Source organism: Parasteatoda tepidariorum, chromosome X1 (genome assembly GCF_043381705.1).
Source record: "Parasteatoda tepidariorum isolate YZ-2023 chromosome X1, CAS_Ptep_4.0, whole genome shotgun sequence".
In the NCBI taxonomy this organism is placed as follows: Eukaryota; Metazoa; Arthropoda; class Arachnida; order Araneae; family Theridiidae; genus Parasteatoda; species Parasteatoda tepidariorum.
In genome coordinates, this window is record NC_092214.1 from 55,890,153 (window position 1) to 55,906,581 (window position 16,429).

Genomic DNA, 16,429 nt, shown 5'->3' on the forward strand with positions numbered 1-16,429 from the left:
TAATGTCATTTGCTGCGACGGTATTTGCTTTCTTATTTAAAACTAATACAATAGTTGCATTGTTTTACTTAATACATTAAAATACATGTTAAAAAGTGTTTTAAATCTCATAAGTAATTTCTCAAGCAATTAGATATTACAGAATCGGGCGTAAGTCAGATGCTTAATTTGTTTTGAATTATGTTTGCCTTTTTCACATAGACTTCCTATTTAAATGTTTTTAAAGTATTTCTAGCAAACGATATGGAAAATGAACTTTCAGATGAAGAGATGGCGCTGGTGTTGATATTGAGAGCAGCGCGGTTTTAAAGCTTTGCTCGGAAGCCCAAGATCCATAACATATTCTTCTCTCTTTTCTTACTCATCTCTCTACTGTCTGTTCCAAAGTTTCGCAAAACTTCTGTCATCTTCTTCAAGTAAGTTTTTAATGAACTTCAAATATTTCAATATAAATGTTTCTGTATTTTACATTACGTTTCTGTTTATTATTATGGTTTAATTAGGAAGATATTCATAATTTTAATTACTTCCAACAATTTTTATTTCAGAAAAAAATGTTTAAAAACTTTTCAAAAATTACATATGACTTGAAATTTTTTTCCGTAACAAAAATAGTGACAACAGAAAATAGTGACTGGCTCTATTGCTTTTAAGAGCAGAAACTAAATTTTTTCAAATTTGAAATTTTTGAATTAATTAACATTTCTTAAGAATATTATTTTTTTCGTTAGTAAAATTGTTGAAGACGAAATAATTTTTAATATTGATTTCTTATTTTTATTTTTTCAGCGTACTAGTATTTATATAAAATATTATTTTATATAAATACTGAAACAATATTTTATGCAAATTAAAACTTATATTACGTTTCGTATTTTTGTTAGTTTGCGTAAGACCATCAATTGAATCAGATTTTAATAAAGTGCATTACTAAGTTGTTTCACAAAAATTCTAGCTTATAAATTAACTGAAATTTTGAATTTCAATTATAATTAATATCACATTAAGTTTAAATAACTGAGTATTTTTGATCATGTATTATTGAAATTAGATGCTGAATTGAAACAACTAAGGAACAATAATACAATGCTTTATAGCCTAATGAAATGTGAATGTAATGCAAGGAAATTGAAGAATTATTGCTGCAAATTACTTAAAGAATAAATAACAATATGACATAACTCAAAATCATTCTGTTATTTATAACAGGTAAAAAGTACTCGAAGAATGAAAAACACATTAAACAGTGTTAAACTCACTATTAATTATAAATCAAGTAACATTAAGTGGTATAATTTTGTGAACTGTTGTTTATTATTATTTTCATTCCTATCTTATTTTTCGTGAACAACCACAACTTCACTGTATATATGTATATTTTACACTTATATTTTTTTAATGCCTTGAAACAAAAATATTTTAATTATCAGGTTTTCTACTTTATGCCTCCATCCACGGAGAAACAATTCTTCTAAAATTTATCTACTGTATGGTAATGACGTTTCGAGATGAAAAAAAATATCACTTTTGTAATAAAAACCTAAATATTTAGTATTTAAACTATTCATTTCGTAATTTTTCCGTTTATATGGATTATACGGTATACTGGAAATTCTGGTTTTCAAAATTATAGTTCTTATTACCACACATATTGTAAAAAATGCAATAGTGAAAATTAAGTTTATCCGAATAAATGTTTTTTATGCCATGTTCTGAGTTTTAATAATAAAATTACGAAATTTTGCCACATTTTATCACATATTATAAAACCATATATTATTATTAGTTTTACTAAAATCATTACCAAAGCGTAGCTGAAAAAATACCAAGATTTTTGCTGTTCCGATAGAGTCAGAAATGCGGTAAATTTTATCATATTATGGTAGTTTTAACGATATTTTTTGCAGTGTAGCATGAGAAAGAAAAATAATTCTAAATGCAAAAGACAAAAGGTATAAATTTATAACGCATAAATATAATATATATATTAAGTAAGATTATGTTTAACGTTGTTATTCAAATATCGCTTTTTGTTAATGTATTTATCACCGCTACATTTAAAAATAATTCAATGTAGATTATTTCACGCTTGTAGAACAATGTAGATTATTTCACGCATGGAAAATAATTTTTTGTTAAATAGAACTTTCTTAGACATAGTTAAACTGGTCAAAGTATTAATAAATCGACTAAGCGAAACTTTCAATCACAAACAGCCGTTACAGGTAAGAAAAACTGTTGATTATGAGAAGAGTTATGGGAAGCGCAACAGATGTTTCTCAGTTAAAAGTTTATTCTGTTCTACTGTTAATAATATATCAAAATAGATATTTTAAGATAAAACTTAAGCATAAATATGATATTTTTTTTCAATCCTTAAATAAACTTTTCCAGCAATTTTAAATTTATTAAAAAAAAATATGTTTCGCTTTTATATGTCACTCAGAGAGATAAAATTATGTTATATAGATTTGGATTATTTGACGTGTTTTTCGAATGAATCGCAGAAAAGCGTTGTTATTGTATTATTTTGAATAAATTGCTACTTTTAGTATTTATTTAATTCTTTGAATGATCATATAAATTAATAGTCTATAATTAATCTATCAATATCTCGCTTTATATTAAGCAGTAAAACCACAGAAATGTAATAAATCTTAAGTTGTTACACTGAGAAAGAAATTCATGTTAAATTTACCAGAATATGACAAAATCTACCACTTTCTGGCTCTATGAGAACATTAAATTTCACCGAAGCGTTTTTGTAATGATTTAGGTAAAATTAGCAATACTATATGGTTTTATAACACCAGATAAAATTTGGTAAATGAGGTAAAATTTAGAAATTTTATCATAATACCTTATAGCATGGCAAACCGTTTATTCGGTAAAATTTAGTTTTCAGTTTGCATTTTTTTACTAAATGTGTGATAATAAGAGCTATATTTTTGAAAATTTGAATTTCTACTAGACCGTTACGATATGAACGGGAAAATTATTGATTGATTTCAATACCGTATATTTTGTTTTTTATTTTTAGAATTATATTCTTTTTACAAGAAAAGTTATTACCATATGGTAAGGTAATTTTACCAGAAATTGTTTCCGTGTGCGTAGATAATAATCAAATAAGAATCTAAACAAGGGTTTTGCAAAACCGATCTTTATCGTTTACTACAAAATTTTTTTATCGGCTGTCATAATTCTAGTGACTGAGAGATTTTAAATTTGACAGATAAAAAAGAATAAGTTATAATTAAGTTATACGATAAAGGAAATTACAACGATTTTCCATTAAATAGAAATCAGTGCGCATTTATGTTTGGATTTTTTAAATTCTCTCTATAGACTTTTCCTGTTTTTGTAAGCTACATGGCGGAGAATATAAACAGGAAATGAATTTGTTTTAACTGGCTTTGAGTTACTTAACATATTGGTGTGATGAACGGTAGTAAAGGGTTGTTGAAATGATATGTTACTGTATTGCTCCAAATTAATAGCTACTAAATAACAGCAATTTTTTCAACTCGAAAATAATATTTTTTTTTAAAAAATTGTGTGAATTAAGTTACATAAATCAAAATTTCTTATATTATTCTAAGTAAAACTGCAATTAATCATTACTTATTATATAGAAAAATCACAAAAATATAATCAATCTTCAGTTGCAACTAAAATAATAATGAATTAAATATGTTTCCCAACAAAGCTTTTGTAAAAGTTATCTTTATCGGTTGTTACAACTTCGTAAAATGTATTCTTTGTTGGCTGTCTCATTATCTTAAGGAAGGATTTTCATTGTAATAAATATGACAGGAAAAAGGAATAAAGCTACGATTAAGTTATACTATGTATAGTGTAAAAGGAATTAATGAGATTTTTCATTAAAGGCAGATTAGGGTTCATTTAACTATTTGGTAAATTAAAGTTAAATAAAGTAATTTAATTGCTTATAAAGGAGTCATAAGTATTCTTATTAAATGGGTAACTAACATCATCAATCATAAGTTTCAAGAACTTGAACAAATGTGTTGGAGTTAATAAAGCATTAAATCGAGAGAAGTATAGCACTGTATAAACTTAAAAAATTTCAAGTAGTTTCATTGTGAATTTCAACGTATAGTTAAACATTAAAGTATTTGTGATACTCTATTTATTAGCAAAATATTGTTTATTTCACACATAGTAACTAAATAATATTGGAAAATGTATTTTTTGGTAATTTCGCGGTGAGCAAAATCATGTCCTTAATCAACTTTAACGGAAAGATGTACAGTTGCTTATAAAATATGTTTTTTCGCATTTAATAAATCTAAAATAATGTAGTGATGATAATCTAAAATAATATAGAGATAAATAATAATAAGATGTGTACAGTGTTTTGTAATGTTTTGTGTACATAATTAAAATAATTCATAATTTCTATTGATGTTTTATAAATACCTCACTCTTAAAAGATGCTTTCTAAAATTACGGTAAAATACCCGGCAGCAGTCTGTCCATCCAATTAACCGTAAAATTTAAGGTAAATAAACTTTTTTACCTTTATAACGGTTTTGAAACCGTTTACAACTAGTATGGTTAAAAAATCATGAATACAAAACTTTACAGTTTTCACGGTTTTTAACCATTTACAACCAAAAAATGTAATAAAATATTTACTTAGACATGGTGCTACCGTCTGTGCGTAAATAAGAGTATCATATTCTATTAGTCCAGGGTCACAAATTTGTGTGCGTTGGACACTGAAAACGTTTCATGTGTTGAAGGAAATGGAGTAAATATTGTGGTGTCAGCCCTGGGACTCGAACTCCGGTTCTGTTATTTATGAGACTGATATATTAGACTTCTCGGCTATAATATGTGCCCAGTTGACAGGAACTAAGTGGTTTCAGCCTAGGTGAGCCTAGTTGGTGCGATAAAATTCTATTTGTTTAACCGCATTGGGTGAAAGCAGTTAATAAACGATTTTTCTCACAGTTAACAGTTTGAATATCATCTTATTTATGATTATTTGATTGTTTTGTTTGAATATGTTAAAATAACAATTAAATAAATTGTTACTTAAAAAGTTTTCCTAGAAATTTCTAACAGCACTTATATCCCATCAAATTTAGTGAACCGTAAAATTGTTAAATTAATGGTAAAATTTTAATTATCAATGGTAAAATGGTAAAATTGTTGTCATTTTGGTACAGATTTTAGGTTTGGGCCATGTTTTAATCACTTTTCTTCCATATTTTTTTTCCTGTAATTACTCGTTTGGGCAACGAGAATTGGCCTTTACGATTTTCATGGTTGAATATTTTTTGGTAGGAGATTGAAGGAGATTGTGTTAGGGATTGAAGATGAAGAAAATTGGTTGGAGATGGTATTAACAAGCCCATAACTACTTAAGATTTGATGAAGGATTCTAGAGTCTGTAGCAATGTCACATAAAAAGATTTTTTAATTAAATAACGATTGAAAATTTAAATCAAAATTGTAAAAATGTGACAGAAAAGCCTTAATGGGCATTAAGCAAATGTTTTGCTTTCATTGTTATCGAAACCAATTTAAAAATTATCATTTTAGCATTAACAAATAAAAATAACTCTTTAAGTATTCTACCATTGCTGGGTAACCTTTATATCTAAAATAATTTTAAAAGAAAAGTGGTCTTAGAGCTAAACACAAACACCTTTTCAACACAACACCTACTAAATTTAAACATCTATTTATTTTATATTATTTTGTATGAAATTTATCTAAAATATATGAATGAAATGTAATGTGGCGTACTTGAAAGTTTAACATTGAATCTTTAGAATTTAATTCATGTTTTCCTAAATAAAATATTTCGGTTTTCTATACGGTGCAATGTTTAAAAATAGGGATTAATAATTTCCTTGTCCATATTAGTCCCAAAAACTGTATTAAAAATTTATGAATCCAATCTTTTCATCATATCCTGCGCCTATAATTTTCCCTCACCATTAAATATTAAATCATGAAATTAAATTTTAATCAATAAAGGAATTCATTTTAAGCGTAACTTTTTAATTTGTTATATTTAATGTTATATTTCATTTCAGAAAATTAAATATTTTTTTTATGAAAATTTATTATTTTCATATTGGTTTATTAAGTTTCTATTTATGCATGTAATTTTACCATGTATTTATAATCAATTTTAATATAAAACATCGAAAGGAATGCATTGAATGTATTATATTATTCAATTCAAAATATATAACTTAGTCCAATAAGTGTAAACTCATCAATAAAAGCAAAACTTGAGTTATATTTCGTAAATTTATAGGATTGTTTGTTAAACTAAAAACAAAACAATATAGTTACCAATAACATTTCGAAATGTTTCTTCATTGTTAAGTACTGAACTCAGATATAATATAAATAATTATGTTATGTTATCAAATTGATCAAAGACTTTTCAAAATGTTTGTATAAGTGTTGAATTTAGCTATCAATTTTTCTTAATGTCATTTTTCTCCAATTTGAATTAACTAAAAATTCTTCGAATCTAAAACGTTTACTAGTAATTTGTTATGTTAAAACATGGCATGATAATAGTCTCAATGGTATAAATGTCCAGAAAGCAAATATTCTAGGGATAAAACGGTAATGGTTAAAAAGTTACTTTTGAACAGTTATACTACAAAGAGTATTGAATTTTTTACCTTTCTTCTCTTGAGAATCCTGCCAAAACAAAACTAAATGAGCACAAATTAAAAATTCAATTCCCATAAAATTTGAGAAGATTCTTTACATAAATGTGGAATGTATATATAGCTTAAAGAAATAAAGTAAACGTAAATCAATCACGTTAAAAATTACATCTTATTTGAATTGTTTTATTTAATACACAAAAAGAGCTTGTGGCAATATAGTGATAAGCTACACTTTTCTAAATGCTATTTTCATACCAATTTTCTTCGTTGTATCGTTTACAAATATGCATTTTGAAAGTTTCTCGAATTGATAACACTTCACGGAGAAAAGAATTCTGGAAAAATACTTAACTATATGGTAATGACATTTCTGGTAAAAAAAAAACACAATTCTGGTTAATAAAACCAAAATGTACGATATTTAAGTCATTCATTTAGCAATTCATTTGGTAATAAAACAGCGAAAATTTCAGTTTTCAAAATTATAGTTTTTTTTACCACACATATAGTAAAAAATGCAAAACCGAAAAGTAAATGTTACCGAATAAATGGTTCTTATGCCATGCTATAAGAGTATCATGATAAAATTATCAAACTTTTATCATGTTTACCATATTTTTTTCACATATTATAAAACTTTATTTATTTTTAAACTTTATCAAAATGATGAAGGCGCTTCCGAAAAAAATTACCAAGAGTTTTGGTGTTTCCATATGGTTAGAAGCATGGTAAATTTGATCATATTCTGATATATTCTTCTAAGTGTAAATAGTAGCACAAAACACGGTAATATTTTATTAATTACATAAAAATAGCAATGTTTTTTTCTAAAAGCAATCCTAAAAATGCTTATCTGAACAATTTAAAAATGGCGATACTGTCTCAAGCTTTTCATACATAAAATAAAAAAAATAGCGGTGTAAAGAAATATTAAAATATTATGTAATTAATAAATATAATCTTCGGAAAAAAGCTAAAAAGTTATTAACAAAATAATTAACAATTTATCAGCAACTTTTTAACACTTACAAGTTTATTTTTTTGAAATAAGATTGAGGCAATTAACGAAACCTTGCTAATTTCTAAAAGTAATAAACAAAACTTTATTAATTATTCTTAACCAGAATCTTCAAATACTTTCACAAAAATAAACAAAGTTTAATTATTTATTCCAAACAAAACAATTTTATAAATTTTTGAGCAAAATTTAATTTATTTGTTTAAGCTTTGAGAACTCATATTTTAATTTCATTACAAATTATAATATGTTTGAAACAAAAGAGCAAAAATATTTTACTCCGAACATGCATGGTATTTTTTTAAATATGTATTATTTTAAACCTTTATAATTCAGTCATGAAAGAAATAGGAGCAACAAAATATAGCTAAAAAAAGATCTAGACATCTATATAAAGCTTGGAAATACTACCTAAATTGTGTATAATTTCAAATCTTGCTTGTTCCTTAACTTGCTTTACTGCTGCAAAAATTTTTTAATTTTGTTGAAATACGTATCCTTTTCCATGTACAACAGAAAGTCGAAATTGTTTAACAAAATTTTACTTCTTGTGGGCTAGTAAATCTTTATTTATTAATTATTTCACTTTTTAGTTTAAATACAAAGTATTGGATGCAAAACAAAGCCTATAAAATATCTATAGTAGGTCAAGGTTAGTTTTGTCCATCATAAGAAAAGTACTTTTTCCTCGACAGAAAAAAGCGTCAATTTTTACTTTTTTCTGCAATTTTTCAAACACACAAATTTTTCATCTGTGTTATATATAAGTTCCTGAAAGACACATAAATGCAGAAATAACATCTCTTCGATTAAATATTTAATAAAATGAAGACAAATGGAGATTCCCGGGTTTTTATACCCCCGTGTATACCTCATAAATTTAATAAATATTTAAATTCCTCGAAAAATATTTTATAAATGAGTCTTGTCGATGCTTGTTTATACTACCTAATGAGAATGCATACAAATAATTTTATTAGTATCTATAAGGCTTTTGTGTAAAAATATAATGTCTATTTCTTAGAATTATAATTTGTTCCTTGCACTATGACCAACTTAGTTGTATGCAAAGCAAACATAATTTTGAAAATTGCCAATCATTTTGAATTATTTTGGCAGAAATTGCCCAAATTATTTTTTAATTAAATCTTTTTATTATGCTCAAGTTTCGATTTACTTCTACAAGAAACAATCATAAAATGCAATGCTAGAATTTTCATTCCAAAATTATGGTAAAATCTAGCAGTCTGTCCATCCAATTAACCGTAAAGTTTACTTTAAAGATCATTTTTACCTTTACGGTTTTGAAACCGTTTACAGCTAGAATGGTTATAAAAACATGAATACAAAATTATATGGTTATTTTACCATTTGCCACTAGAACGGTGTAAAGAAGAAATTTAACTGTGCAAAGGCTTTTCATTAGGTAATAAGTATTGTAGAGTACAGAACACTGGAGCTGTGTGTACGGAACACTGTGCTAGAGTACGGAACACTGTGCGAAAGGAATGGAGGAAATATTGTGGTGTCTACGTTGAGATTCGAACTTTCATTCTGTTGGTCACGAGATTGACAGATTAGTTCTCTCTTCTATAATAAGTACCCTTCTGTAAGGAACTAAGTGGTTTCATTAAGTGGTTTCTAAGTGGTTCTCATTAAGTGGGCTTAGTTCGTGCTATAAATTCCAGTTGCTTAAAAGTATTAGGTAAAAGCAGTAAATAAACAGTTTTCTCACTGTTAGAAGTTTGATTACTATCTTATTTAATGTTATTTGACTGTGTTTTAATATGATAAAATAACAATTAAATAACTAGTTATTTAATCATTTCTTTCTGAGAAACTTCTAACAGTGTGGTGTAAGAATATATATTGATTCTAAGCAAAGTAGATACAATTATCAAGCGTATATCATATCAGTGATTGATTTTATTTCTCCTTCCATAATTTGTTTTATGAAGCACGTTTGTTCATAAAATATGAAATGATTCATTTGAGCTAGAGATATTCTGACTTCTTAATTGATCATAAATTTTCTGGAGTCAGACAACAGAATATAATTAGAAGATTATATACACAATACACATCTTTTCTTCTTTTTTTTTATTATTTTTTACACATTTAAAAGTTGTATGGTAAGCTGGAAAGTATAGCTAACATACAAGTACTTATTCGGTAAAATGTTTTCTAATGCTTGTGATTTTAATTTATATTTTAAAGAGAGAATTTTATTAATTTATTTTTTTGAAGAAAATAATAAAATATCTATTTATTATGCAAATAAAAAATAATTAAAAACGATGGAATCCAAATAAATTTTTTTTTCTTTTTTGGAGATTTTTACGTAGAAAAAGTAAATAATAGAAATGCTTAACAAAACAGAATTCATCGTTATGAACAAGGGGGATAAGATAAGAAAAAGGGGATTATTCTAGATGTAAGTTTTTAAGTCTTAGTAGGAATGTTTCTGAGGTATTTAAATTTAAAAGCACATATTATATGTAATGACATATATTAATCTACTCACAAGGAATATGCTCGAAATGTCACTCGCCAATCGGGTTTTTTTTAAGTTAGAAAATAACATAGATAATTTACACTGAGAAAAATTATGATCAAAACTACCGGTATATGGTAAATTTTACCTTGTTTCTGACTCTATGGGAATATTAAAAAGCTCGGTAATTTTTACTGAAATGCTTGGATAATGATATTGGTAAAATTAACAAAGAAATATGGCTTTATACTATGTGATAAAGTTTGGTATCATGATACCTAAAAGTATGGCTTAAAAACCATTTTTTCGAAAAAAAATTATTTTTCAGTTTTGTATTTTTTATGAAACGGTACATGTTAAAAACTAAAGTTTGAGAACCAGAGTTCTCGGTATACGTTACCATATGAATCAAAACATTGCCAAATAAATGGTTTCGATACCATATATTTTGGTTTTTAATAACAGCATTATGTTATGTTTTTTACTAGAAATGTCATTACCATACAGTACGTAAATTTATCAGAATTTTTTTCTCCGTGTATAATGTCTATTTTAAAGTAATTATCAAGTCATAAATTATTGAACTAGCTTTAAATTTTACTTTAAAAAGGTCACCAATTTCTTTTCGTCTGTGTTGACTGCAAATGATTGCTTTAATTTTAGAATTTTTTTCCCAATTAGAAACCTAAATGCTCACGTTTAAAAGAAAAACTAAAACTTAAGGATTAAATTTTATAACAATAAAAATTCTATTTTTTGAGTAATAAATTTTCAATATTTTCTGAATTCTGTATTTTGCAAGTATTTTTCAAATAGCATTTAATACATGATTTAGGGCTGTATCAGGAAATTATTTGGAGTTTTTATTTGAATTTGCATGCTATTATTGCGTTTTAACACGTTCACGCCGGGGTGACCCACCGGTGGGTCACGCTAAATTGTCTCATCTTGGCAGCGCACCGGAGTAAAAACTGGTAACAATAAATTTCATTTTTCAGTTTTTTTCAGGGAATAATAAAAATCCATAACTACCAATTGTTTTTAACGGATGCAATTTTTATATTGAACTGCTTCTTCGCCGTGATAAATTTCTTTGCAGTGAATTGTTATTGTTGAGAATAGATTAACTCCTCCCGAATATTAACTAATATTGAAATAGTTCTTCTACCAGTATTTTCTCTTTTCCCGTACCAGTATTTTCACTTTTCCCGGCGTGAACGTGTTAAAGTATTTTTAAAGTGATTATTCCAACTATTATTTGCTTTCGTTCATTTGGAATTTTTTGTGGTTCTTTATAATTTTTCTTTGCCAAAACTTATAAAGCTCTGATTCAAAATATTAAAATAATAAAAAAATTCTTCATTAAAATGTGTCTTGAGTCATTTTACGTCATTTTTAAGCATTAAAAAACTAAAATGAAGTATGAATTAATTCAACAATTTATTTTAAAAACAATTCAAAATATTAGAATAAAATTTTATGTGGTCTAAAATATTAGACTATTTAATTATGAATACAAAAATTCAATTATAAATGGGGAAAATTTTTTTTTAATATTTTGTAGCATCGCTTTCAGTTTTGATCACTGCATATAAGCGGTCTAGCATAGAATAAACAAGCTTTTTCTTGTCTACATTAGCTCAAACAAACTTAATGCTCCTCATTAGCTCAGCTTTGTTGTCGGCGCAACTTATTGTTGTTTTTTCTCGACTACCCTCCAAGATGGTAAAGATCTGGTGAATTAGCTAACCAAGGCAGCACTGAAATTTTGCTTCGAAAATTGAATGCAGAAATCATTATAATATTTTATACATTGTTAAACTATATTTAAAATGTAATGAATAACCAAAATTGTTCAAAGTGCGTTATTTATTCAATTTACGTTACACCAACAGGCATTACAAACATTCCCTCTTTTTTAATGTTAATTGGGATTTTCATTAAAAATTGCATTGCGTTTTTACATTAAGGTGTAAATAATATGTAGTTTTTCTGCAAGAAAGTAAAGTAGAAATAGCACCAGTAAGAAAATATCTCAAAATTTTATTGAATTTCACAATCTTTTCAGAAATTAAATCTATAATAATTTTATTGTTATTTATATGTAAGTAAATTTTATTTTTGTGTAATTGGTTAATAATGATTCAGTAGTTTATAAGAGTTAAGCGGGTAAATTAAAAAATGTCCTTAATTTTTTATTGCATTAATCGAATCCATGTAAGGTATATTATATCACTAATATTAAACCTTGTTTTAGTTTTCAAATATGCAATTTTTCTAAAACATTATCAGATAACAAAATATTGGGAAAAGATTATGCTTTTAAAAAGTTCTGTTCTTGCGATTTAATTCTCCAAAAATGTATAAATTAGCGCATGCATATTAATTTTTACAATATTCTGCAAGTTTTAAACTAACTGTCAAATATTTAATAAAAAATTGTTAAATTAAACACGAGCATGAATGATAGTGTAAGACTTTTAGAGACTTGCGAAAACACCAGACTCAAATATTCTTGAAATCATCATTACTTGTGCTTGAAAATTGAACAGAGTTAGTGTAAGTATTGTAGTTTTTACCATGGGTAGGAATTTTTAATTATATATGTTTTTGAATAATTAAGTGCTAAACGCATTGCATTGTTTGTTCAATATACTATAATTTTGTGAAAAATATTTTTAAGATTCGTGTTTGCCGCAAAGGCAATTAAAATGAGCTACAAGTAGAGAATATATAATTAAAATTAACATGAAACTAAATTAAAATTAAGTTGAAACTTCCACGTACACTTTTATAATTTTTCTTCTAAAATTATGGTAAAGTAATCTGTATCAGTCTGTCCATCCAATTAACCTTCAAGTTTATGGTAAAGAAAATTTTTTAACTTTACGGTTTTGAAACAGTTTACAACTAGTATGGTTAATAAACCATGAATCCGAAACTATATGAATTTTTATCAATTTACATCTAGCATGCCTTCAAAACCGTAACAAAGAAGTTTAATTGGACATAGGAGATAGTTTAGCAGCTTTATAGTGCTGCCATCCTTGCGTGAACAAGAGTATTGCATTCTAACAGCCCAGGTTCCCAAACTGGGAAGTGCTGGACACTAGAAGCTCTTCATGTGTTAAATGTAATGGGGAAATATTGTGGTGTCAACTGGGACTTGAAGCCCCGTTTTTTCAGTCATGAGATTGACTGATTAGCCCGACTATAACATGTACCCACCAGCAAGGAATCATGTGATTCTACTAGATGGGTCTAGTTGGTGCGATAAAATTCTGGTTGCTTAACCGTATTTGGTGAAAATAGTTAATAAACGGTTTTTTTCATAGCTAACAGTTTAAATAACAGTTAATTTATGGTTATTTGACTGTTTTGTTTGAATATGGTAAAATAATAATAAATAAAATAGTTATTTAACTAGTTCAAACTAATTTTTATTAGTGTCTACAAAAGATACAACGCAACTTGCGAATAATTCTGTCTTCATTTAAAGTTCGATATTATTGTTTATGAATTAAAAATCTATTTACGTTAAAGAAACCTTACGAGCAATAAAAATTACTTTTAGTGTTTACATGATATTTACTTTTTAATAAATCAATAATTTAATTTAAATTTTTATCCTTATTGTTTAAAACCTATATTGCTCTTTTTTGTTCTCTATATGGTATAGTTTCAATACTGTCACCATGGTACTGGTACATGGTTTAATGAAAATGATACATTGGTACAATCATTTTAAGCCTTTAAGCATAAGCTTGGATAACTTTAAAGGTTAAATTTGAATTGCTTGATGACAAATGTATCTTTAATTTAATAATCTTATACAAAAATCTTTAAAGTAAGATTTTCATTAAATTATTTATTTTATTAGAATATATCTTAGAAAAAGATGGAATAATTAACGTGTTATATTTCTTTTGCATTCATGTAGTTTGATTTGAGACTTACATTTACAGTAGAAGGCATGATTCGTATTCAAAATAAAATTTTAAATGTGTTTTAAGTAATAATGTTAAGATGTTTGAAACATTTTGATGAAATTGAATTTGTTTAAAAGATAGAAAAATAGGAAATATATAGAGAATTCTGGTAAATGCCAAACGCAATTTGCATTTTTATAAATTTGCTGAAAATTGAATTCAGATTGGGTTCTGATGAAAAACAAGGGATTTTGGATTTGATGATGCAGAAAGATAAACAAAAAGGAAATCGCTTTGGATAAAAACTGTAATTTATCAGATTACCTAATATAACGGATATTAGTTGACACTAGAAATAAAGCGTTGCAAATTGAAAATTTATGACAATGATTTTATAAAATATACAAGGATTCCAGAGAAAATTAAAAATATGATAATGTCTTGTGAAAAATATTTGAAATATGAAACTTAGAAAACAATTTCTTAAATTTATTTTATTTATTTATTTTTTATGTCATTTTCTCAATATTAATCATAGTAAAAATGGGACACATTGCATAAATTTTGATTTAATGATTGGATTTTCACGTACTAAGACTCAATCGTAATCGTCTAATTTTTTTCAAAATTCAAATTTGTGCAAAATCAGTTGAATAGTTCCTGAGAAATTGAGATTTAAATATACGACTTTTTTAAAATTCTGTTTCTCAAAAACTATTCAACCGATTTCGGGCAAATTTTGTATTTTGCTGTAAAATTTGATACCTTAAAATGATGTAAAAAATTGAATACTTCACAATTCAAAATTTATTTGGTAAAAAATAAAAATTAATTAAATGAAAAATAATAAATATTAACTAAAATTTATTTTTTGCATGGAATTATCATTGAATAAATGAATTTTATAATTGCGTGCAAAATTTTTTCCATTCACTTGAAAAGATCTCAAGATATGGTGAAATACGCAAAAAGTAAAATTAACATTAGGGGTAAAAATTTTGGAGCGCTAACCTGACGTAACTAATAGAACCATATTTCCCAGATTGCGGGTACCTTTTCAAAGTACGTTTTTGTGCCTTATTTCTCTACTTAAAATATCGTATGAGCTTAATAATTAGCATATTTGAAGTCATCCGCTTGAACCATCAAAATTGTGTCCTAGAACTTAAAGATCCGATCATTCGACCAAAAGTTATTCAGGTGTTCCTTTTTTTGGAGCACTGTACATTAGATTAAAAGACGTAAAAGATTTTTATACTTAATTTCAAGTTTGTAAAATTGATGTCTTTTCCAAGAAAATAGTTACCGGGACGAGCATCATAATGAGATAAAAGCTACATGATTCTCTTTATGCATTGTGCATTTTCATATTCTTTAACGCAGCGGGTATTTGTTAACCAGAAATAAATCATTGAAAAATAAAAAAACTATGATGATAACTTTACAACCAAATATGAATATTCTAAAGAAAATGAAGCAATGCATTATTTCGTGAAAAAAAGTACTTGAAACACGAAAATTTAAAAAAAATAAATTAGGAAAAAAACAACATATTTTTAAAATTTTGCCTTTATATCTCATATTCTCAAAATTGCTTGCGTATATACAAAAAGATATTTTTTCTAAGTGATTCATTACGTACTTTAGAATAAAAGCTTAAGAGATTTTTCATCCTTTACTTCAATTAGCCAGAATGCGAAATTGATGTATTTGAAAAGAAAATAACAAACAGGAAGACCATATCTATAAGATAAAAACTAAGGAATTCTCATTAACGGTAACAGATGATATTGACGGAAATTCTTCATTCACATTTTTATTTAATTGATTTTTCTTTAGTAATGCATGCATCTATTATCTTTTACAAGGGATAAAAAAATTCAATTAGAAACATTAATTTTACTTAAAATATTCGTATCTTTGAATGGAAAGATTTAAAAGATTAAGGGTATATATTTCAATGCAAATTTTTTTTCGAATATTATAAATAAATGTTTAATGGGCTAAAACATTTATACAATTTATTTTCCAAACTACTTTATGAAATTGTAACTGTAATAGTATTTTTATTAATTTCATGGAAAATCATATCGTGTCAAATGCATAATATGATATTAAATTTGCTATCATTTTTGCAAATAACACACGCTTACTCTATATAATAAATTTTCCTTTATGTTTTTATCACGTGTTTTCCTTTGAAGAATACATTTTTCCAGTTTATCATTATAGTAAAATAAAATAAAATAGATAAGTAATATGAAAACATATTTTTTGAGTACAATCAAACACGTTCACCTCAGTTTATATTGTAAAA

At 26.0% G+C, this 16,429-nt stretch overlaps 1 protein-coding gene across 1 annotated transcript in view; it reads left to right on the forward strand.

The window, feature by feature from the left end:
• Positions 1–334: 334 nt before the first annotated feature.
• Positions 335–16,429, forward strand: part of LOC107448939 (neuropeptide F receptor-like) — a 193,887-nt gene continuing 177,792 nt past the window's right edge. The window contains exon 1 of the mRNA XM_071187611.1: positions 335–416. The gene's annotated coding sequence lies outside the window, so the exon portion shown is untranslated. The remainder of the gene's footprint in view (positions 417–16,429) is intronic.